Genomic DNA, 10,596 nt, shown 5'->3' on the forward strand with positions numbered 1-10,596 from the left:
CATTCTTTGTAGAATGACTTCTTGTTCAAGGAGTTTTGCCCATTATGAAAAAACACTCAAAGGTATTGAAATTTGGAACAAATTAAGACAGGCTCTTTTGTTTGAAAATGATTTATATCCACAAACTCTATTTTGCTGTTGCAAATAAATTGGCATTTTGACATTCATTATAAAATCCATCTCATTTCTAGTCTCACCTTGGTTCTATACTGAAACAAATACACAAGTATCTATCTAAAGACATTTAAATGAGAGGCTCCACTATGACTCACTCCACCACTGCAGAAAGAAAATATTTCTCTAGGCTGATAATGAAAAATCAAGATGACTAAAAAAGAAAATATCTGAGAGAACTCATGGAGTCTGCAGTGTATGTTATGAGTTGGACTGTATATTTGCAGCAGATCCTATACTGTTTTAATAAATGCCATTGGCAATACTTCTGGTAGTTTTAAAGGAGACATCCTGAAATCCAGGACATTGTCAGTTAGAACACAACAGAGTCCAAGACAATTTAAAGCTCTTCTCCACCCCCGTCACATCTGGAAGTAATACAGAGATGCTGAAAGATGAATTTCACCTGAAATTCATGCTGAAAGATGAACCCCCACCAATGAGCTTAAGAGGGTACAAGCAGTCCTAGCTAAAGGGCTGAGTTCATCGTTCCAGTCCCTGCCAACCAACTGCCTCAGCACAGCTGTGTAGTCCTCACACCCTCTTGCTGTATCTCCCGCTCATCCCAGGCACAGCAACATCACTTTTACTAAGCCGTTTGCCTGCATGCAGACCAGCATTTGGAGAGCTGGCTGAGCTCCCTTGGCACACAGCAGATGTGGATTCAACACCCCCACCTCCACACACATACACACATGCACTGCATGTGAGCTGGGAGGTGAAGGTGCTTTTTGAATGGGTGTCTGCCTATGAAAGAACTACGGACAGAGGGTGTAAGTCTCCCTCCAGTAGAAAGAAAGCGAGTGAAAGAGGGAAAGCAAAAGCAAAAAAGAAACAGAAAAAGAAAAAGAAAAAGAAAAAAGGAGAGAAAGAGAAAGAAATAGAAAGAGAGAAAGAGAGAGAAAAAGAGAGAGAGAAAGAAAGAGAGAAAGAAAGAGAAAGAGAGAGAAAGAGAGAGAGCAAGAAAGCAAGAAAGCAAAATAAAAAGCAAGCAAGCAGGCCAGGAAGGAAGGAAGGAAGGAAGGAAGGAAGGAAGGAAGGAAGGAAGGAAGGAAAAAAAAGTTATGGCTGTGTATGTATATATATATATATATATATACACACACACACACATATATATATAATGTGCTTCTGTTATTTCAGCCATGCTAAGCCACATTTAACATTATATTTTCTCCATGATTGCTTGGTATGTTTACCTCAGGAGTGATCCAAGGCCCTGAACCACTAGTAACCAAGTGTTGCTTTCCCACCTTGATTTGTGATACCCACACTACAAACTTCCTCATCATGCTGTACTGTTTTTTCCTGCTGGATGTGATAAGATGTAAAACTTTTCTTAATGAACACGCCACCCTGCAATATCTACACATCATTATGTCAAAGTGTACCCCATTTCCCAAAGAAGCATTAGCAAAATATGGTTATCCACTGGGATCTCTTTGTGTTCAAACCAGAGCTTTACACCTGCAGCTATGGGAATTCATTGCTTTCCCATTGCCATTTGGGATTCACTGTTCCTTCTAACTCAGGCACCAAAGCAAGTAAATGTCTTCAGTTTTTCATCTCCAGTCATTATCTTTACAAACTTGAAATGGACTTATTCAATAAATGTTCTTATGGGCACTGAACTTCAACTAGTAAATCATAAATATTTTTAAAGAAACTATAGTGCATATTTCCCAGTGGTCCTTCAGTTTCACTGTCCCTATGAAAAGAAAATCAGTAAATTACTGATATATTTTCCCTTGATAGCAGTAATTGTCACCCTGATAAAGCATGAAGAAATTAATATCTACTAAGGATAAGCAAAAAACAGGAACTATGCTATCCAAACAGGTACTTGTAGCAAGCCATCACTAATGCTAAACAGAGTCTTGTGCTACAATAAAGTCCTTTTGGTGGTTGTTATACTGAGATGAATCTTTTGGGTACAATATCCATAAGAGTACTTTTTTCCCCATGAATAAACCAAAATGGCAAATTATGCTATTATGCAACCCTTGCTGCCTATCTTTGGTTCAAGACCATTTCTGGTAATATATTCCAGTAGACTTTACCCTGAGTTCTTCCCCTTTCATTGCTTATGACAAGACAGCTTATAGTGACCAAAGACCTCTTTTGCCTGTATAGCTTAAAGCATTTCTTTGGACAGACAGAAAAACACAATCCCCGTTAACAGGACTTTTCTTTTGTCTGTCCAGAATGCAGCAATATTATATACAAAGATTACTGTCAGAATTACAGTACTGAAAAAATCCATATATATGTTTTTTTCATAGATACTAAGAGAATGATGAGCTGTAAATGCAGGTGAGTCATATATTTCCATAAGATTACATATTTCATTTATTTCAAGATTATTCTGTTCTGTTAAGGTTTTAGATGTAATGACATCTCTATTAACATGTTCAGAAAGTGCTTTGTGATTGTATTTGTTTGACCAGATTTATAGCTTTGGAAGATTAATGGAAGGCATGCCCTGATTTCATAGAGATTTAGTGTACTCTTTTCTAGAAAGCTGGATGTGTTTCAAGAGTGAAAATAAAATAAGTTAAATGCTCACAAAAACCTAAAAATTAAAAAGTAAAAACAAACAAAAAACAAACAAACAAACAAACAAAACAAAACAAAACAAAAAAAAAAACACAACAATGGCTTATGTACAAAGTAGCATTCAGTAATAATAGCTGCTAATTAAGATTTTGGTCGCTAGATGACAGCTCCAGCAGTCAGCATATGAAGTTCAGAATCCTTGTCTACCTTACAGCTGGTAGGTACTTAATCATAAGGACAAAATGTTGTTACTTGAAAGACTTCAGACTAAATCCACAAAGGAACTCTCACGGAGGGATTTATTTCAACTAGATTAGGATACATTTCAATTATTAGCCTTGACCTGATGCACATAAGTAGGTAGAAGCAAGATCATCAAGGATGCTATGGCATTTTTTCTGCTAGCTGCCTTAACATGTGATGACTTGGTCCCTAATAAAGTCCTGCTTCTTGCTTGGCTCTGTCACCATGGAGCTGCTTGGATCTCTAGCTTATATCTATGAGGGTAATTTAGGATTTTCAAACTAGGCCTTTAAAACCAGCACTGTGAACCAGGTTCTAATCTCACAGTATTTGTGTGACTCCAAAGGATTACTTACAACCTCAATGGATTTATTGAGAATTATGTAAACAAGGACAGAATCAGGAATGTCTAACATTCCTTCGTAAACAGAAACAGGAGAGACTGAAATCCTGGCATGCAATTATCTTCATTGTTTAATATTAACCATACTCAGAATGGTTTCAACCTGTGGAAACTGAACAATGCTCTCTGAACTGTTGGAAGTATAAAATATGCCCAGGAATTAGTCCAATAAACAGTATGGAGAAAAATCATTTGGGGGACTGGAGAAAGTTTATGTGGTGGTTGTGCTGTGCCATTTGTCCCGAGGGTCAGAAAACTCCTTTTATTTGGTAGCAAAAAGGCAGTATTGACAGAAGTCCAGGGCTCATGATCTTGACAAGAAGACTGTTGGTGCTACTATATAGAGCTCGAGGTAAATGGCAGTTAATGGTGGCAGTGGTCTCACATACTTTGCCTACACTGTTCCCAGTTAATCTTGCAAATGGAAATGTATGCCTCTGAAAATACTTTCACCTTCCCAGTTATTAATAGCAATTAATCCTGAACTCACTTATCTCCTTATGCTTTGGAATACTAGTAAGAGGTTTATTAAAATTGCTGTAATTGAAATCTCTTTCTTCTAGCATATGCTAAGAAGTTAATTGTTTGTCCACTAGACATATTTGTCCCCTTTGGGAATAGGTAGCTACATATTAATCCATTCTCATGAGTTTAATCAGTTTCTATAGATTTTATTCATCCTTAGTCTTTACTTTTATTCCTTTTCAGTCTTTGAGGTAAGAATAACAGTGTGCAGGATATAGATAGGCATTAGGTTGAAATGGGTTGTAGTTTATATATAAGCTTCACACTGACAGAATTTTCAGCTCTGAAAATAGCTGATGGAAATATTTTTCTAAACTGGGCTGCAATTACTTAAAAAATACTTCCTGTGAATATATTTTAATAGTTATTGAAACATCACCAAAGGACAAAATGTAGAGGATACCTTTTTATTTGTCTTGGTGGTAAACTAAAATGGTTTTAAACATATGCTTACAGATAAATTTGAAGACTTCCCCTGGAAATGTATAATCAATCACACTCTTAATCTATTACAACTGACTTTGATGGTAAGATTTTAATTGGATTAGCTTTCCCTGTATGCTACAATCTTCTTTCAACATCAGTAGCTCCTTATAAAGGTCCTGCCTTGTTGCTCAGTGGTAGAGTTTCACAGGTTTTTAAGTGAATTTTCCAGTGAGGGAGAAATCAAGGACATAGTGTGAACAGACTTTAAATGTAGCTTATTATGTCAACACACACACATGCATCATAGCAGCTGTAAAATGAAGGCGACCACACACAGCATGAAGTCAATCTGCCTTCCAGGAATAATGTCATTACACAACACCTGGTATGCAGAGAAACTCTCACTTTTGAGAATTTATTCAAATTCTAAAAAAGGGTGGAAACTGTCCTGCTGCTTACTTAGCACCTTTCCAAAGGCTATTGTCTCAGCTGGAGCATAACTTAATGTAAAACTCACAGAAAAACATCTCCCAACATTGTGGATTTACTTGCAAGCTAGGAAAAGGACTTGGCAGACAATGTGTAATAATGCCACCTACTGCCACCTGCCAAATGTAATTTGCTTAGCTGCAAAGCAATGTCATGATTCTGTTTTTCCAAAGTTCTTGTATTTATAGATTAATGACCTTAATGTTGAGATGAATGAGGATTTTACCTGAGTAGTTTTGAAGTAAACTCTATTAATTGTCCTAATGTTTCAAGACCACTCCTGATTAAATTGACACACATATATTCACAAAACATAAATTCATGGTTTCATTCTACTAACATTAAAAGAGGACATTAAAAGAGATTCTTCACCAAGACTAAATACAGTATTAAATCTCTGTAATCAAATCAGAGTTTTGCAAATATATTATACTTCAGATGTTATAGTTTCAGACTAAGAAAAGGAAAACGTGAGTTGCCTACGGTCAATATGTCATTATTCTTCAGCAATATTTTTATCTTACTTTGAATGAAGTGATCTGTTTAGAGCAAACATGCAAGAAAATAGCAACAAAGAAATATTAATAGATTTATAAAAGCCTAAACATGTTAATAAGTATTCCCTTATTCTTTATTAGTTACACAGAAATGTAAGTCCATATTTAGTAATTCAGATTTATATTTATTACTCCATTTTACATTCCTTTCATACTGCATCTATAAGCAAGAGGATTTTAAAGTTAGTTTTGGGAATTTATGACCATATTTTTAAATTTGGTACATAAAATTCTGGTGTTGAGTCCATATTCAGCAAAGCAGAAGACTTAACATGTGCACTATGTCCTATAGCCCCCCCCCTCCCTTTTTTTTTTTTTAACCTGTTCCATTGTGTTTAAAATACTCCAACAGCCCCTGAGGTGAGCAAAAATATGATTTTGGTACCCTTGTCTGGATGTAGAAATGGGCTTCAGTATCTTAGAAAGCTGAATCTAGCTAATTTTTGCTCTCTGAGTGTAGTTGGAGTTTGAGAACTGCTTTGACTGACATGTCATGATCTGTCAGGTTTTTTTCTAAAATACATGTCATCCAGCTCATGATGACATGAGCTTCCTCCCTCTGAGTCAAGAAATAACATCTTCACTAAATAATTCATAGAAACAGACCCTTATCGCTTAACTAGCTTATTCAGCACAAAGATCTTGAACAGCATTTCACTACACCAGAGAATGGAATATCAACCCTATTGAATTAAAAGTAGCATCGTTAATTCCAGGAGAAATCACAAAAGGATCCAGAGGCTGACTCAACATTCTCAAAAGTTTTGTCCTTTCAGTGGGTTTAGTGCCAGATTATCATTCTTGAAGACAACAGGGAGCAAGAGGAAGGCTTCCAGGCTTTGCTCCACTGGTATTCCTGAGCCCATGTCTCTAATGAGATGTTGCTTGCTAATACTAGCTGTGACATTGCCTTTCAGTAAAAGCATTTACTGAAAATTGGGGATACATTTTTGCCTTGATTTAGAATGCTACCTGGCATAGACCCAGTGTCCTGGGTGCAAAAAAAAAAAAGTGTAGTATTGCAGTTGCTTCTTTTACCTGGTAAAGGGCCAAGATGGATGCATACTGTTCAGCATCACTTTCACGGTGGTGGCTGAAATGCAACTTTTACAACGTGGGCCTACTTTTGCTTTCCTTTTCTATTCAGGAAAACCTGGGTAACTGATCCGTAAACTGAAGCAGTTGTGGCAATATGACACTAAACAGAGCTATGAAGCTTAGAGTTCAAACAAAGATGAGATTAGAAGAATCCATTAGCTGAAGACACTGAACTACAGGATTTTATTTATTTATTTATTTATTTATTTTCTGTACAGCATGCTGCATTCAGGCAGAATAAACCACTAATGACTTTACAGAAAATGAGCAGGTTCTCAGTCATGCTTCAAAAAAATCTTTTCAGTGACCTTCTTAAAAAGCTTATAACTGAATGCAAATCATCTTTGCACACATTTTAATATGTGTCTTTTTTCCTGGGAATGGCTGCTTTGCAAGACACATCCACATGACTCAGACACACCCATATCAATCATATGAATTATTTTGGAGGTCAAATTATGATACTTTTATAGTTACTTAAATAGTAGCCAAATGAAAAGAGTTACAGCTCAGAGAAAAAATATATTTCAGATTTTATTTAATTTTAAGCAACAAGCAGATTACTGCAAGCCACATATAAGATCAGATGGCCAAAATAATAAATTGACTTTTATCACCAATGTATCATATTTACAGAAATTCTAAATATTTTTTCAACTGATTAGATAATTTTAAAAAAGGATGTCTTCACACAAATAAAAGCAAACATTTTATTCTGAATACCATTTTTATAAAACACGTAGTCAGTTTTGTTGATAAAAATCCAATATGAAGTAAATGGAAAAAGTAGAAGAGGCAAGTCTTTTCTGCAAGAAAATATTTCAGCATTATTATTTTTAAAGCAATTTTCAAACGTCTGAACTACAATATACACTAAGTGAAAAATTAATATTATAACACTTTGTAGACTTTTTCCCAGTTTCACAGGATTCTGGTTTTCCTTGGGGAAAGTTGCATACGAACTTGATGGCAACTTCTATTTTGTCCAATCTTGCTTATCAGTACCTGGAATGTGATAGGAAATAGTTGGAAACCAAGGAGTGAAAAAAATATCAAAATTAAAAATTAAATAGACATGCTTAATTGAGTAATTAATCACTGGATTAACCACTGCCAAGTTTTATGTTAAATTAATCCTCACTTAAGGGTTTTGAAAAAAAAATTAAAAGTATTTTGGAGTGTTACAGACCAGTTCAGCCACGAGCAAGTAGGCTCAATATTGTTTAATTGACAACAGGGAGAAACAGCTTCCTCCTCTGCAGATTTTTTAAAAGCATTCTGTTCCTAAGATATCAAGATCGTTATAGTACCTTTGGGAGTGAACATATAGGAAATTAAATAAGTAGAATCACCAGACTTATTTTTGAACTAACTCCAATTTTAGTTCCCATGAAACAACAGCTTCATGTTCCTAACTCACTCACTCGTGAGGTTTTCATCTGATTTGGATTCCAATGCATATGGTCACTCCTAGGTCTGAAGGAGCTCTGTTTAGCAATTACTAACGCAAAACTGTACATATACAAGAGATCTAAGGACTAATGAGATATAAGATGTGATGTTTCTGGAGAAGGAAAGATGAATGTCTCAAGGGAACAGGCCTGTATAACCATACATGTATGTACAGATATACTTTCCATTTAATATAATTGCTAGATATGTGGATAGTTGGACTTGTTAATCTTGAACGTATTTTCCAATCTAAATCATTCTATGATTCTACCTTTTGAGTTTAGCTTGAAAACCAAGCATAAGAATTATAGCACATTTATTTTATTTTATTTTATTTTATTTTATTTTATTTTATTTTATTTTATTTTATTTTATTTTATTTTATTTTATTTTATTTTATTTTATTTTATTTTATTATTTTATTTTATTTTATTTTATTTTATTTATTATTTTTTTCTCCACTTCTTCTCTTTATTCTCTAGTCCTTCTTCCTGTCATCCTCATTATTTAGCAATACAAATTAGTGGAAGAGTGTTTCTTTAAGGCATTGAAAAATCTTAACTTAGAAAAAAAAATAGCAGAGGTTCTGTTTAGGGCCCACTGTCTTAAAAGTTCAGGCTACTTAAACAGAGAACTGTGGAACTCCTCAAATCTTAAGACATAGTGGAATCAGAAAGAGAAACAGTGAGGACATCTAAAATGAGTAGGAAGATGGAACAGATGCTTTGTGAGGACGAGTAAAAAAGGCTGAGACTTCAATACGAAGGGGAGAAGTCTAAGGAGATGTGACTGGGATTTTTGAAAAATTGTTAAATGATAAACTGGTAACAGAACCTTATTTGTTAAATCTCGCAGTGCTGAAAGTGTGGGGTGATCACTAAAAGTAGAAATACCAGTTCAGTATAGATATGAATGTAAAATGCTTCTTTACAAAGAAAATGGTGACCTGAATTTTGTTTTCATGGGAAGTCATGGAGGCAGATGATAACAGCAGATTAAAAAAAAAGAGGGGATTAGACAAATTCATGGAAAATATATCCATAGACAAATACTAAAAGGAATAGGCATGGATATACCTTCTAACATCCTTAACACAACAACTGTAGGTACTGGCAAAGCATAAAGGAAAAGATTGCAGAAAACAGGCAGGCCCTTGTGCTCCCATTAAAAAGCCTATCTAATCTGTGTACTCTTTTGATCCTATGAGGCTTAAGCAAAGCTGTCCTCCTAACTAGCCTTCTAGGCTAATCTTTTAAAGCTTATTTTTGCTGTAGTTTTAGCTTATTTGAGTCAATAATGTATTTTTGGGAAGACGAAAGACACAAGGGGAACTACTGAATTAGGTTGTTCATATATATATATAAAGCATATATATGAAGTGCGATATGTGCTAAATTAAAAGGCTTCATGGAATAACTATAGAACTTCAGACAACTGAAACAAAAAATTGTAATGAAAACCTTTAAATGTCCTCTTAAATAACCTGACAGAATTCTACCTGACAGAATTCTTCCTCAAAGTTCAACGTTATTGGTAAACATTCCTAATAATCTTGCTCAAGAACATCATAAATACGTTACTCATTTTCAGTCCTTCTTCAAAGAACTTAATGAATGCAGAAAGTACAACTAAATCCTATTATTAGTATTATACACTATCAAATAAGAATGCCACAAAACAGCTTAATCTCAGCAGCCTTACAGTTGTACTATATTAAATAGAAAATATTCTGTGTTCCCTTATTCCAAACACAAAGAAAAACCACCAGAGACTATTGGTTGATCAGTAGGTGGCATAAATTGTTCCTGACTCCCCACTACAATCAGAAGGCTTTATACAGTTCCTGTTTAAACCAGTAAGAGTTTTTCTAGCAGCCACAGTGGGAGAAGGATTGGGGTGGTATTTTGTAATAGTGGGCCTTATGTTTAGTGTGACAGTAATTTATAAGTCATTACTATTGAACAAAATGAACACAAAATGTCATCCCACAGCACTAAGTAGTTTTCCAGTAGTTGGCCAAGGCTTTGCTTCATGGAGAAAAGGGCTGAGCAAATCAGTTCACACCTGCAATAGCTTTAATAACAAGCCTTATCCAATGATGCCATTTAGGGTATTCTAAATATTTTTGTTTCCCCTCTCAATTACAACCATACAAAGATGATGGGTAATTGCCAGGCACATAAACAGCTGCATTCGCTCCCTTATGTTAGCTGCCACCTGATAAAGGAGGCAAAATAATATAGCAACATCCTTCCACAGGGAGAAAGCTGCCATCTTTTGCCACCTAGTTACATCCCTTTCTTGTCTGAGGGACTCTCTCTCACTTCCTTACTTCACAGCAATACTAATGAAGTGTGCAAAACTCAGAGTACTCACTGCACTGTATCTCCTGGTTGAATTTCATCTCTGCCTTTAGCACTAACATATCTAACTATCTACCAATATGTTATTGGGACTAAACAAGTGAAAAATAACATGAAAAATAACAGCATGAAAGTCCTAGAGATATCTGATTCCCCTTTCATGTTCAGGTGCTTGCTTGTAGCTCTTATAATCCTCAGTTCTGTTCAATTTTCTCTTTGAGTAGCACAAGGTTCCCTAGCACCCATGATCTGAAGGAAAATAAGCATAATGCTAGTAGACTTTTATTCTTATGGGCATGAATGATATATT

The sequence above is a fragment of the Anas platyrhynchos genome, chromosome 1 (assembly GCF_047663525.1).
Source record: "Anas platyrhynchos isolate ZD024472 breed Pekin duck chromosome 1, IASCAAS_PekinDuck_T2T, whole genome shotgun sequence".
In the NCBI taxonomy this organism is placed as follows: Eukaryota; Metazoa; Chordata; class Aves; order Anseriformes; family Anatidae; genus Anas; species Anas platyrhynchos.